Here is a 16,325-nt window from a genome sequence, read left to right as displayed (position 1 = left end):
ACTTTTAAATTTTGAACGCTTTTAATTTATTTATGAATTGTAATTTTTTGTAAATAAACTTCGAAGTTTTCAATTCAAATTTGAAGGCTTGAATTCCATCAAGTGGAAAATTACTTATATTTCATAGTTGAAAATAAAATTTCGAAAGTTTTGAATTTCTATTGATTCAATTTTCAAAACTATAATCTACAGAATTACAATACTTAACGTTTTGAAATTTTTCATTTTTCTAAATTTCAATCTGAATCTTTTAAAAATTTCAAGAGATTTCAAAAGATTTTTAAGGACTTTAAATATTTGAGGATGTTTTAAAAGATGTCAAGGAATTTTTATTTATTTTTATGATTTAAAGGAGTTTCAAATAATTTTAACAATTTTAGCAGAGTAAATGAAAACAATTTCAAAGTATGGTAGAAATCTTTAATGGGTGTCAAGGTGTTTCAAAAGATTTTGAAGGTTTTGAAATACTTGAGAGTATTTTAAAAGCTTCCAAGGAATTTTCAATTGATTGCAGTAATTTATTATGAGATTTTAAAGGATTTGAAATATTTCAGGGTATTTTTAAAATTTTAAGGAATTTTCAAGAACTTTAAAAAAATTTAAAAGATTTCAACAGATTGTCAATATTTGAAGATGTTTTGAAAGATGTCAAGGAATTTTCATCTTATTTTTATAATTTTTAGGCAATTTCAAAGAATTTTCAAGAAGTACTTCAAAAATCTTAAGAAAAAGGTCAAGGCAGGTCAAAATATTTTGAAGGTATAGCAATATTTGAGACTATTTCAAAATATTTCAAGGAAGCTTCAATTGATTACGGTAATTTAATATGAGATTTTGAAAGATTTATTATATTTTAGAACATTTTAGCAGATCCCAAGTAATTCTCAATTGATTTCCATTATATAGTATCAAATTGTGAAAGATTTGAAATATTTTATGGTTTTTTTCTTTAATTTTCAAGGAATTTTCAAGAGATTTCAGAAAATTTTAAGGGATTTTAAATATTTGAGGATGTTTAAAAAGATGTCAATGAATTTTCGATTCATTTTTATAATTTAAAGGAATTTTAAAGAATCTTAACAATTATAGCAGGGTTGGTTAAAAAACTCCAAAGTACCTTCTAAATCTTGTAAAGAAGCCAAGGTGTTTCAAAATATTTTAAAGGTTTCGAAATACTTCAGAGTATTTTAAAGGCATGTGATACTTACAGTTTCCCCGGCTTTTTTTCCAAAAAAATGAAAATTTTTAAAAACTGAATTCGGAGATGCTATAAAATATCATAATGGACGTCCCCAGACTCTTTTTCGAGGGATAATAACAAAAAAAAATTATTGTACTAAATACAAATTTTATGCTTATGCATTATTTTGAGGTTACGTCGTTTTTTATCTCTGCCTTTCCGATAATCTGAAAATGATTTATGAAATAAACTTTTTTTATTGCCTGCAAACAAGGTTAGTTCCGGAAGATTAGGTACTATGTTTATTTGAAAGTCCAAAGTTTTCGGCCAAAAATATTGTGTAGTTTGGAAGTAACGCTCAGATGAATTGTAACACACATAACCTCGAAATATACACGCATTTGTTAGCAATATCAAAAATTTCTTGATGAAAAAAACACAAAAAAAAGTGTGTGGGGACGTCCGTTAGAATGTTCGCTATCATTTCCCAAATTTTTAAGACAAAATATTTATTATTCTAGGAAAAAAGCCAGGGGAACCTAAAACTGGTAAAATTGAAAATTTTCTAAGTATCACATGCCCTTAAAAGGTTCCAAAGAATTCTCAATTGATGACATTAATTTAATATGAGATTTCAAAGGATTTGATATATCTTAGGAAATTTTAATAGATTCCAAGGAATTTTCCATTGATTTTAATAATTTTGTATGAGATATTAAAGGATTTAAAATATTTTAGGGTATTTTTAAAATTGCAAGGAATTTTAAAGAGTATTGCAAAATTTCAAGAGATTTCAAAAAATTTTTAATATTTTAGGATGTTTTAATACTTTCCAAACATTTTCAATTAATTTCAATAATTTAAAGTAATTCCAAAAAATTTTAATTATTTTAAACTTTTCAGGTTGAAAGTGAAACTGCTTTGTTAAAAATGTAGTTTTTTTTGGTTGATGACGTATCAATTTAGTTGAAAAAATTTCTTTTCTGAAAATTTAACTATTTTGTAGAAAATTTTTGTTTGTTTTTGTTTAAAAATTAATTTCTTTTAATTACAAAAAAATAATTCTTGTTTGTCGAAAAATTAACTATAATTAAACATGAGTGGGAGGAGCCGCCATCTTACGATGTGCTATTTGATTATGCGCATGAGCATTTTAGCCGAAAAACTGTGAATGAAAATATAAACATTTGGGCGCTGCCATGTTTGAGCGCTGCCATGTTTGATTCCTATCTTACGCGACTTTATCCTAATATAACTTATAAGTTCCAGTTGTATTTGTTATTGAATTGAGAGTTTTAACAGTTGCGATTTTTTTTAATTTAGGAAAAAATATGTAAAAACCTATTTAGTTCTGTAGACCTAAATTATATTACTCCTTAAAATAACTTATTCTAGGCTATATACAGAAATAAAAACAAAAATACTTTAGCTATTGTTATTGAGCTGCGAGAAGTGTGATATATTAAAGCGTATAATTTTAATTTTGTAACAAATGCTGTGGTAACTTATATTTAATCCTAAAAGGTGCATCCCTATAACATAACTTGGATGTATCTTTCAGTATTTCAAGAGTAGAGAGGTGATTTTCATGAAAGCCTTTAGTTAATTTTTAAATTTCATGCTTGATCGTTGAAAATTTCAGTTTTGAGTGAACCCAGTGGGCACAAAATTTGGCGACGTCTTTACGACATCGTTGTGACATCTTTACGACAACTTTACGACATCCTATGTCCATGTCGTTTCGCTGTCTTTACGATGTCGTAAAGACATCGTCAGATCATGCGTCAGATCATGCGATGTTGCCCCATATTGGGGCCGCATATAGCATGATTGTTCTGATGATCATTTTATATACCAACAGCTTGTTGTGGGCACTCATTTTACTCTTACTACATAACAGATGATATAAGGATCCTATTACTGCAGCTGCCTTATTCCTCACGTTTCTAATATGTTTACTATAGTATTTTGCATGTTTTTTAGGTACAATAGTTTCATAATAAAACTTAAGATCTGGCGAAATTTTATCTCCATCATTATGGGAGAATATTAAAAGTTCTGTTTTATCTGTATTTATCTTAAGTTTCCATTTGACAAAATATTTTTCTATGTTGTGCACGTAGTTTTGTTATTTAGTTACTCTAACTTTTTTGTGTGGCGAAGCAGTACATAAAGCTGTGTCGTCAGCCAATAAGGTTAACTTAATTCTATTAGATTTAGGTATATCATTAATATAATACAAAAATAATACTGGACCTAATACTGATCCCTGCGATACGCCTGCTACCATAGATTTTTCAGTCGATGTTTCATCATTAATTTGTACCACAATGGTCCTATCACAGATATAATTGCTGATTATTTTGATCAGGTACTGCGGTAGATTATAGTCTTTTAGTTTAACAACGAGGCCTTTGTGCCAGACGGTGTCGAAAGCTTTCTCCACATCAAGAAATAGAGCAGTTGTGCTATGCTTGATATTAAAGTTAGTGTTAATATAATCAGTCAATCGAGCCAGCTGCTGAACCGCCCAGTGTCCTTATCTAAAACAAAATTGCTCTGGAGCAAATTGTTTCTTGTCTTCTTTATGATTATGAATCCTATTTAAAATTACAGACTCAAGGATACTATCCTTTCCCGGCTTATGTATGGGTAATATTTTTGCTTTTTTCCTTTCAGCTGGGAAGTAACCTCGTTTTAAGCATGTATTAAATATATTCGTTATTTGAACTATGGCTTTTTTGGGGAGATATTTGACTATAATTTTATGTATACCATCAAGACCAGGGGTTTTTGGCTTTTGTTTTACATATAGCTCTTTTTAATTCTTTTGGGGTAGCTAGTTCAACTTCTTCTGATTTGAATTCAGTTTAAATAATGTTATTATACTGTTTCTCAATTTTATTATTATTTTCAGGTTCCCCGAGATTGGCAGTTACATGATGGACTTTTTCAAAGTTATTGGCAATTGCTTCTGCCTTGTCTTTATCACTAAATAAGATTTCGTCTGATACTTTGAGTGGAGAAATGTACTTTTTTTAAGCCCTTTTAGTGATTTCAATTTTCCAGAGAGTATTATCCTTAGATCTAAGTAAAGAAAGTCTATCACGCCAATTTTTATTCGTGGATTTTTATATTTTTCTGTAATTTCTCTATTTGCTTGATTAAAAAAAGGTTTTGAATAAGGATTTCTGGTTTTTTGAATCATTCTTCTTAGTGCGTTCCTGTGCTTGGTTTGGTGGTATACGTTATCAGGAAGAGTGTTTCTAAACTGGAGAATTGTCTAGGAATTCAATATCTTAGTCAGTTCGTCTACACTTTTTCTATAGCTTTAGTAGAAATGAGGGCAGAGTTTATTATGATATGGCTATTAATAAGTTATTGAATTTTTTCCAGCCGGCTTTTTTGTAGTTTAAAAATCTGTGAGGATGGAGAGACTCTATTCTTATGTGGTCATCACTGAGAAGAAGAAGAAGGACAGGCTTGTAATCAGAAGTTAGCTCATCTAGGGCATTGACTGTTTGCAGATTTATTATATTTTTAAAGATTGCTAAATCAACTATGCTTGGTCGGACTTTTGTGTTATATGGGTACAAGGTGAAATTATTTGTGTACTCTAAAGAATAAGGATTTTCGTTAATTAAGTTGCATATTATGTTTCCATTTTTATTGTTCCTATAACAGTCCTAGGAAATATGCTTGGCATTGAAGTCACCAGCTACTATGACTTTATTACTTAGGTTGAGGATATGATTGAGTTCTTTTGTATAAATGGTAGTTTTCGGTGGGGCATATATTGCTGCTATATGTATTTTATTTTCCAGTTGGATGACATGCGCTTCAAACGATTTAATACTCTATAGTTTATACTCAATGCAAGGTATGTGATTTTTAACATACAAGGCTAATCCCCCTACTGATCTTTTGCTAGAGCTATCTTTCCCAAAACATTTATATCCTGGTAACCTGATTTTGAATTTATTATTAAACCATGTTTCTCAAACTTTGAATATATCAACATCATAGTTGTCAAGCAATATGGGAACTTCATGTTTTTTACTTTCAAAGTCACTAACGTTCCAGTGTACTATTTTAAGGTTTTTTCTATTTGAGGAGCTATCCATCAAGTTCAGCAGCAAGTTCACTGATCGCTTGTAACCTCTGGAAATTATTTTTACCTAGATAGCGCAAGAGTTTCCAGCAAGCTTGCCTAAATCTTTCCATGCAAGTTTCGGAAGCTTGCATCGCAAGGTTCAGGCAAGCATCCCGCACATAAGAAAATGTCCGTTATGTGGCAATATTGCGAAGCAAGATTGAGGAAGCTTTGTCTGTCAGTCTTGAATTTGATCCATTGCGCATTAGTTTTGCATGGCACCTAGGGCTGCGCAGTGGTATTTTAATGTTTCCCCAGAATGCCGCCTTATGTGTCTATAAAAACGTATGATATATGGTACTTAAAAAAAGAAATTTGTAATAAAACTTGCGCACGAATCTTCCTCCAATGTTTTATAAATATTGCAGGCAAGCTTGCAGGAAGATTCCCATGGCAATGGTCCCTTAATCTTTCCTCGCAATATCGCCGCAATGCGGAAATTGTCTTTTTTGCGGGAAGCTTCCCAAAACCTTGCAATGCAAGCTACAGACCTTGCATCGCAATGTTTAGGCAAACTTGCCGCAAACTCCTGAGGTATCTGGGTACATTCAGGTAGTTTTTCTTTTAATCTGAGAACAAGTTTTAAAAGCTTACTTACATCACAGAGTTGAATTATTTCCTGGAAGATATTCAGGACATATTGTATATCTGGAGAGTCATCACCTCTGCTCGGGGTCGCTGTCTGATTTGTACTTCTCGAGAAACGTCTTGTTTGTTCCATGATGATGCAAATTGATTAGTTCCTGCGGCTGTAGTGGGAGATATTTCCAGCTGATTCTGCGGCCCTCTTCTTCTCGGTAATGGCGGAAAATTTTGCGCTGTATTCTCGTTAACGTAGACCTTTGTATTCTGGAGATGAGGTTTTCTTTGGATTCTGAGTTGTTCCACTTTTTTAAGTGTTTATTATAGGCATCAGAACCACTATGATTTGCGGGATGTTCTCCTTTACAGTTAACACAAGCTTGTTTTTTCTCAGGTGTTTTTGCGCAATTTTCTGTAAGGTGATTTCCCAGTGAGCAAAAAGTTTAGCGACGTCTTTACGACATCGTTACGACATCTTTACGACACCTTACGACATCCTATGTCCATGTCGTTAAGGTGTCTTTACGATATCGTAAATAAGTCGTATGATCTGACGATGTCTTTACGACATCGCAAAGACACCAAAACGACATGGAAATAGGATGTCGTAAAGGTGTCGTCAAGATGTCGTAACAATGTCGTAAAGACGTCGCCAAATTTTGTGCCTACTGGGTTTGTAAATATTTAACACAGCAAGGTGTTACTTAAAAATAAATATATTACCTATGTCCCGAAACTAACCTTGTTTAAGCAATCAAAAAAGTTTATTTCATAAATTATTTCCAAATTATCGGAATTGCAAGCTGAAAAACAACTTAACCTCAAAATAATGCACATGCATAAAATTTTTATTTAGCACAATAAATTTTTTTGTTATCATCCACCAAAAAAGAGTCCGGGGACGTCCGTTATGATATTTTATAGCATCTCCGAATTCAGTTTTTTAAAATTGTCATTTTTGTGGAAAAAAAACCGGGGGAACTATACCCGATTAACCACACGATGAAATATCACATGCCCTTAAAAAGTCGGAAAAGGAATTTAAAATATTAGAAAGCATTTAAATTTATTGTTTAAAAATTCAAAAGAGCTTAAGGATTTTCATGTGATTAAAAAATATATTAAAGTATTTTAACAGATTTTCAGGAATTTCAATCAATTTATCGGGAATTATTTGATTCAAAATTTCTTAAAGTTTATCATCGAATTTCAAAAGATTTAAAAATATTCAAAAGTTTTCGTTCGCTTGCTCACTCATTTGCTAATAAGACCTAAATTGCGCTATCACAGGAAATAGAGATAAGGAACTAGGTATATAAGATTTTATCTTGAATTCTTTAAAGTCTTTTCAATCTCTCGAAATAATCACGTTAAATATTTAATAATGATTTGTAATATTTCTAAAATCTAAAATCTTAGTACATATTATATTATAAGCGTAGCAAAATTTTTATAGAGTGGGTCACAAAAATTTGCAGACGGCCTTGCACAGTGCACAGCTGTAGGTTATATTTCAGATTTTTTTTTCATACTGCTACCTAAGGTTAAGTACCCAATACTGGGACAGCACGTAAAAGAGCGCAGGTTAGCGCGTAATTTTAGAATCATAAAATCTGTTTCTGTAGAACTTTCTTGTAACTAATCGATTCGCTATGAATGCAATGCGATAACGACATTAAAAAATTCAAAATGATTTAAAAATTTTATTAATAATGGGTGAAAGATAAGCAGTTGTTTTTATGCATTACTGGGACAGTAAAGCGCCGAAGTGCCGCAGTTTTCGGGCAGCCGCGACCCTATAGTCGGACAGATTACTTTAAAGGTAAACAAGTATATATTAGATGATTTTAAAATAATTTAAATCAAATAAATACTAGTATTTTCTTTATTTGCAAGTAATGCTGATTTAAGAAATTCACATATAAGCAAATATACGCTTTAAATATTACAATGAAAAAAGACGATCACTTAAAGTAATCCCAAATAACACGCAATGTTGCAGAAATATTGCAGAAATATTTAACTGAAATATTGGCAACATTCCAAATGAATATTGCAGCAGCGTTCGAGAAACATGAAAATGTCCGACTCGGGAAAAGTTTGTCTGAAATGTTCGAGCAATATTTCAAAACAATGTTGAATCGCGATTGCCGTATGTGTCTGCAAAGTGTTAACGAAATATTGTCAAAATATTGTCTCTAAATTTTCATTAATATTTCTCTGCAACGTTGCCGAAACATTGTTTCGAAAATGTCGTATAAATTTCAGGAAAAGATTACCTTCATCATCCTTGAAAGTTTCTATAGGACTTTACTAACATTTTTATAACGAATAACAAGAAGACTAAACTATACACTGTTAGAAAATCGATGTTGTTGTATAACTAAAGAGTCAAAATGGAATATAATTCCGGTAGTGTCTAATCAATTCCATTCTGACCCTATATTTATTCTGACCCAATACAATATAAGAAAATATAAAACTTTTACTAGTTTATCACTTTTTATCAGGCTTCAAATTATCTCCTCACATCGTAGCATGCCTCTTCAAAGTCGCCTGCACAAAAATTGAAGTGCATCGTATACCCCGCAGAATTAAAAAAAATATTTTTTTACCTTATATAGCTTAGGAGATACAGCTTTGGGCATTATTTATATATTTCTGAAATATTTGTAAAAATAAAATTTAGTTTTTCTTCTTGTGAAACAGCATATTTTTCTGTGCACTGTATAAAAGAACAGTCAAAGTATTAGTTTAATCAGACTCACAGAAAAGGAAATCTAAGAAAAAAATGTTACATCCCCCACACGTTTAAAGTAGTAAAACTTAGGACGTATGAGAGATACAACATTAGATTTTTTTACATTTATTTTTCATTTATCCTGATTTTACTTATTCTATTCTGGAAATTCTCATCTACAATGCACGGGAAATATACTATTTCACAAAACTTGTTTTTATTTTTTTAGAAAAAATTTAAATAGCAAAATATATATCTCCTAAACATTATTAGATAAGAAATTCGTTGTTTCACGGTGAATGAAATGCCCTTTAAGTTTGGTTGAGAAAAATTCAAAGTAGCCTGATCTGAAGTAAAGAATTGCTTTAAAGACTGAGAAAAATTGAAATTTTGCACATTTTTTCCTAAATTTTAATCTATCCAAGATGTCCAACGATATTTAACGTTTAGACCCTTGTTTCGTATGGTAAATAATAGAGCTAAATTTACAAAAGAATCGCCTTGAAATTACTTTGGAAAAAATATACATAATAGCCTAAAAATAAAAAATAGAAATTAAGTTCATTCAACAATCCATTCAACGATTTTTTTCCTTTTTGTCTCAAACCAACCAATCGTATGGCATCACTGAAATGATTTCAGAAAAAAAACGAGAGGTGCAGGTCCTCTTGGGTTGAACTCAATCCGGGCCCGTCGTGAAAGATGAGATAGATTTCAGATGCTTAGCCAAATTTTTGGATAATTTCAAGAGCTTCTATCACTATTAAAATAGCCGGAGTTGTTGCACAACTATAGGGTCAGAATGATGTTGACTCATCTTTAGCGGAATTAAATGAAGTTCATTCTGATCCTATTGTTGCCCAACATCTCAGCATTTATTACCCGTGATAACATTTATTTCGTCTTTATGAGATTCATGAAAATAGTTCACTCACTTCTCTCTGGCCAATCTGTTGTTGGCTTGAGAAAATCACCTTGATTCCAAAGTTCTGATCTTATGATCCTTAGCATTTGAATGCGATACCCGAACACTGTCTGTAATTAAAAATTAAAATTTTAATATGATTTCTTTCGTGGTGATTAGCAAACGTTTAATGTATTTTATTTTATAATTACTTACTTATAACTAAGTTTGTGAAATTAGTGTCTTCAAGAGAAGGTTTTGGCTTCTTCCTTCCTGAACAGTTATAGAGAAGAGCTACGTTATTTGAGAAAAGCCTGTAGCAGATATTGCCCAGAACATTCTTTAAGCTATTTCCACCAATAGCTCCCAATGCCTGTGCCTGTAAATATAAAATCAATTATATAATTTTATGAGTGCAAGCTTACATCAGAAAATATATACCACATTTTCTCTAATTAATCATTTAGTAATTTAAACTAGTTTCTGAAATTTAACATTCTATTTTTTAATTCTTTGTTTCTCAGCCTTTCGCTAATTGCCAATAGGTCCGCCTGCGTCTTTATTGTCAATTCTGGACAATCAACAGAATCAAGAAATGAAATATTATAGGTATTTACTGCAGAGCTATTTTGTGACTGCAATTTCAAGTCTCTGAGGTGTATTATAATTTCATCCATCTTTCTAAGGGATAATTCTTCATAAGTGAGACCTATAACAGAAAAATGTCTATAAATAATTAAATACAATATATTCATTACAAATTCATATATGCATTCATTTTAAATCATGCATTCATTTGTCGCTCAAATATATTATTTTCCAAAGAAAACAAGACGATACATATCTTACCGAATTTACTGAAATATTTTTAATGATTAAGTTTCGAGAATTTCAGAAAAAAAAGAAACGCGAATTAACAAAAAATGGTCAAAGCTTTTGTTAAAAATGCGATATTTTTTAATCTAAAATATTAATTAAAATTTTTTTGTTTTATTCTAAAACAAGTTCACTTACTTTTTTTAAATACATTATAATTTTATTTCCTTGACTTTTTTCTTATTGTGTATCATTTTAGCATGAAACGTAAATTTTCGCTGTCGAGGAAAAAAAATCTCTCTTTTTAAATCTCTCTTTCAAAATCTGGGGCACTCTATATGTTTACTTCTAAAATTAAATCTCCAAATATCATCGTTTTCAATAAATTACCAGACTTTCTGCCCTGATACGCAAGACTCGAAAGACAGTTTTCTAAACTTCTTTGTTTCTTCGGCTGATCAAGTGGGTTGGGTCTCGATTTTTTTGTTGTAAAACAGGAATTTTTTATTTTTTATTCGGGACTGCCTGCGAAAGATTTCGAGGAGAGGTTCGTTCCAAAGAAAGTCGTTTTTCTGAAAATATAATAGCAAGATAATGTTATATAATTAAAATACGTATTTATCTGATAATTGTTTAATTTTAAAAAACTTTATGTGAAATCAAATAACAAAAATTAAAATTTGCAGAGATTGAACTTCTCTTGTAGATACTAGGAATTTCAAAATCAAAAATTATCTGCAAATATTCCTGGCCAATGTTTTGTCTACTATCAAATATTCAGATGTCGTACTCGCTAATGCAACTTCATCATGCACACTTGAGCTTGTTAACATGGAGATAAACAATTGAATGTTGTTATACGTAATTGATTTAAAGTGTCATTTTTGGCAATAAATTTGATATGAAAAGAAAAAACGTGACCAACAAACAAGCTTGCCACTAAAGTTCATCTTCTAATGTAAAAAAAATATTCTGCTTACTTCCCGGTTTCTGTATTATTATGCCCTTGTTGCTGACAGAAAACTCCTTTCTGTTTCTAAAGTAAAATATTGACGGAAGGGATCATCTCCTGGGTAAGAAATTGTATCGATATTCGGAAAGTATGGGTAAAGTTAAGGAATTATACATATTCGTTATAAAAACATTTGAGCGATAGCAATTATGATAATTCTAATTTAAAAATTGTTTGAATTTTATCATTTATTTATTAATTTTTCAAATACACTTCAAATACAAATTGGACTTGAGTTACAAATTTTTTGACTGTTCCAACTTCTGTTCATTAATTAAAATTTAAACATTTTACCTTAAGAAAATTAGAACCTACAATCTTCTCTGACTTGAACATGATTTCAGTTTAAAAGTCCTAAATCATAAGAAATAATAATTGAAAGTGATTAATGATGTAGTAGAATGGGGCAAGAAAAATGTTAGAAACTAGAAACACTTCGTGATTTTCCAAATGTCAGGTTTATTTTCTACTGTATAAAATTTGAACGCCTAGATTTATTGATTTATTTATTGACGATTGAAAATCTCTCAATATGTCCAAATTAGAAATTCTAAATGGATTTATGATTTTATTTTATGGCCCTTGCGATTATTATGAATACTAAGGAATTTGACCTTAAATTTAGGTTAGAGAATTCAATACTACGTAAACCTCCAATCACAATACATAATAATTTCGACTGTTAATATCAAAAACTATAATATTTTGTAACATAATGTGAGCAGGAAAATATTGAAATGATAATTTTTGTTATATAAAATTATTTCATTTAAATTAGAAATTCTAGAATTAAAACCATTTTAACTTGAAAACTTTTTTGTCAGAAATTAATAATCAAAAATCGTCAAGTATAGATGCAGTAGGTTTTTTCACCACTTTTCATTGATGTTAAGGAATTTTTGAAAATATTTTCTCTTCAAAAATTAAAATTGAAAAATTGTAATTAGAGGCATATTTTAATTTTTTGGCATAAAAGAAATCTACTAATGATGTTCCCTTTAAGGGCTAGGAGGTGAAAAGTCGGATTTTTAATTATTATTATTAAAAATTAGCGATGAGTAGTTTTCACGAATATACCATCCGCTTCGACGACTTTTAATTCTGTCAATAGCAATAAAAGAATGTTTTCTACCACAATTAAAATAGGAGTTTTTATTCTGTTTTATAGGTTGTAACCAATTTTTGAAAAAATAAATATTTGTCCATTAAATATCAAGCTCAAAAATAAATTTGACTTTTTTCATATGACACTTTACAATTTTTTTAAGTTTGGCATGAAAGCTTATAATTTTTTCTTAAATACCTTGAGATTAAAAAGTAAAATTTAATTTTTAGATGTCAAAAATAAGTTTTAAGTTCTTCTGTAATTACAGGAATTCATGGAATTTGGGGAATTCACGGAATGCTTTAAATTCACGGATTTCGTGGAATTCACGGACTTCTTAAAACTCACGAAATTTCTGGAATTCACGAAATTTGTGAAATTCACGAAATGAAAGGAATTGAAGAAATTTGTTGGACTTCAAGGAATTCACGGAATTCCAGGAGTTCATAGAATCAAAGGAATTCGCGGAAAATCAAGGAAAACACAGAATTCCAGGAATTCATGAATTTCATGGAATTTAAGGCATTCGTGGAATTCAAGGAATTCAAGAATTTCACGGTATTCAGAGGCTTTCGGAATTCAAGGAATAAGGAGAATTCAAGGAATTCATGTGATTGAAGGAGTTCGTTGATATGAAGGAATCAAAAGAATTCACAGAATTCATTGAATTCATGAAGTTCAATGATTTTATGAAATTCAAGATATTCATGAAATTTAGAGAATTTACGAAATTCAAACAATTCATAGAATTTACGGAATTCAAGAAAGTCACGGAACTCACGGAATTGAAGGAATTGGAGGAATTTACGGACTTCAAGAAATTCGCCGAATTTAGAGAATACAGAGTATTCATGGAATTTGCAGAATTCATAGAATTTGCGGAGTTCAAACAAAGCATAGAATTCAAGGAATACATGGAATTCAATGTATTGACGGAATTCATAGCATTCAAGGAATTTTCAAAACTCGTTGAATTAATCGAATTTAGTGGATTCCACAAATTCATAAAAGTTCAAGAATTCCTTGAATTTCATGAATTCCTAGAATTCCTTAAATTGTATGATTTGTATGAATTTCAAAAATTCCTTAACTTCTATCAATTGCTTGAATTCTATTAATTCCTTGTATTTTATTGATTCCTTAAATTCTGAAAATTCCTTCAATTCTATTATTTCCATGAATTCCGTTAATTCCGTGAATTCCATGAATTTCTTGAATTTTTCGAATTCCATTACTTCCGCGAATTCATTAAATTCCGTTTATTGCTTAAATCCCGTGAATGCCATAAATTCCTTAAATTTCCTCAATTTTGTGAATTATATAAATTCCACGAATTTTTTGAATTTCGCGAATTTATGGAATTCCATAAATTCCACGTGAATTCCTTATATTTCGGGAGTTCCGTACCTTTCATGAATTCCATGAATACCATGAATTCCGTTAATTGCGGAAAGCCAGTAAGTTCCGTGATTTTCATAAATTCCCTCAAATTCATAATTTTTTTAAATTTTATAAATTCCACAAATTCCACAAATTCTGTGAATTCCATGAAGTACGCGAACTCCAAAAATATAGTGAATTCCAAGAATTGCCCCTAAACACATGAATTCCTTGAATTCTACCAATCACTTGAATACCACGAATTCCTTGAATTCCTTTAATTCCACTAAGTCCTTGAGTTTAATGGATTCCTCCAATTCCACAAATTCCTTGAATTCTATTAATCCCTTGAATTCCTTGAATTATATAAATTTACTGAATTTCGCGAAATTAGAGAATTCCATAAATTTGGATCCGTGACAAAAAGCCCAAACGATAAAGCGCCCGCCTAATGATAATCACGCTCCGTGAAAAAGGCCCGCGAATCCGAGAGCGACTTGCTTCAACGCGATGGATGTATGTATGAGCATGCCCAGTGGGCACAAAGTTTAGGGACGTCTTTACGACATCGTTACGACATCTTTACGATAACTTTACGACATCCTATATCCATGTCGTTATGGTGTCTTTACGATATCTTAAATAAGTCGCATGATCTGACGATGTCTTACGACATCGTAAAGACAGCCAAACGACATGGACATAGGATGTCGTAAAACTGTCTTGAAGATGTCACAACGATGTGGTAAAGACGTCGCAAAATTTTGTGCCCACTGGGTGCCTTTACTCGCTCTCTGATTTGCAGGCCTTTTTCACGGAGTGCAACTCTCATTGGGCGGGCGCTATGTCGTTTGGACTTTTTGTCACGGCTCCATAAATTCTATTAATTCCGCGAAGTACATGAATTCCGTGAAGTACGTGAATTCCACGCACTTCGTGAAATCTGTCAATTTCGCGAATCGCATGACTTCCGTGACTGTCACGAATTTGGTGACTTCCTTCAGTTCCATAAAATCTGCGAATTCTATTAATTCAGTGAATTCCGTTATTTCAGTAATTTTCTTGAATTTAATGAATTCCGTGAATTCCGTAAAATTCTTTAATTCCTCGAATTCCAGTACTTCCGTGTATTAATTAAACTCTGTGTAATTCTTGAATTCCGTGAATGCCATCAATTCCGTGAATTCCGCGAATATCACAAATTTATTAAATCTCTTGAATTTATGAAATTCCATTAATTCCGTGAAGTACGTAAATTTTACGAAGTACTTAAATTTGGTAAATTTCGTGAATTCCACGAATTTCTTTAAATCCGTCAATTCCATAAATTCCGTAATTTCCATGAATTTGGTGACTTCCTGCAATTCCGTGAATTCTGCAAATTCTGGGAATTTCATGAATATCATAAACTCCATGAATTCTAAGAATTTCATGAAATCCATGAATTTCGTGAATTCAATGAATTTCATGAAATCTGTGAATTTTGTGACCTCAATGAATATCGTGAATTCCATGAATTCCGCGAATTTCATGAATTCCATAAAATTCATTCATTCCCTCAAATTCATGAATTTCTTCTATTTCACGAATTGCGTGAATTGAATGAAGTCCGCGAATTCCATAAATCTCGTGAATTCCAGGAATTGTTTTTATTAATTAATTACGTAAATTCCTTCAATTCAGTGAATTCCGTGAATCTCTTAAATTTTCTGAATTCCATGATCCCGCGCATTCCATAAATATCGTGAATTCCTTTCACGAATTTCATGAATATCGCGATTCACACTTGTATTGTGGAATCGTTGTAGAATTCCATAAATTGTTAATAGTGCTATGAAAAAAGTTTAATTCCCTATTTTTTAAAGTTCAAATATTTATTTCTTTAAAAAATGCTTATAATCAGTGGAAAGGGCCGAGACAGTCGATATCCACGAAAATTTAGAAAGTTTTGTTCCCTTCTACTCAGTAAGTATTGAGCAAATATGTATAATGTTGAAATTGGAATATTTATTTCAGATTGTAAATTTTTGCTTGTGATTTTGTGAAAATATGACGAAGAATAATTTGTTTTGTGCCCATGGATATACAAGCAGGCATATTTGTAGACTACGATCTAAACAAAAAGACTCAGATTTGCAACTATTGTCAGTTTCAAAGTTGTCTGAAAAATCTGAAGATACCAAAGCTGTGGATGAAGAAGTTGTGGATGAGATATATGTGAATAAATTATATGCAGATAAAAACATGATTCTTGATACGGTTGAAGAAGAAACCTGGGATCATACACATACAGAAATAAGTTCAAAAAGGGGAAGTAATCCTAAAGAGGATACTTTGAAAACTAGTGTCGAGGATAGTGATAAAAGTGCCAAAAGTCAAACTGAAGATGGAGAAGATGACTTAGAAAATGTACTAGATTTTGATTTCGAAGAATACGATGAAAAAATAATTGA

Source organism: Belonocnema kinseyi, chromosome 3 (genome assembly GCF_010883055.1).
Source record: "Belonocnema kinseyi isolate 2016_QV_RU_SX_M_011 chromosome 3, B_treatae_v1, whole genome shotgun sequence".
NCBI lineage: Eukaryota > Metazoa > Arthropoda > Insecta > Hymenoptera > Cynipidae > Belonocnema > Belonocnema kinseyi.
Note: the sequence above shows the minus strand (reverse complement) of the source record.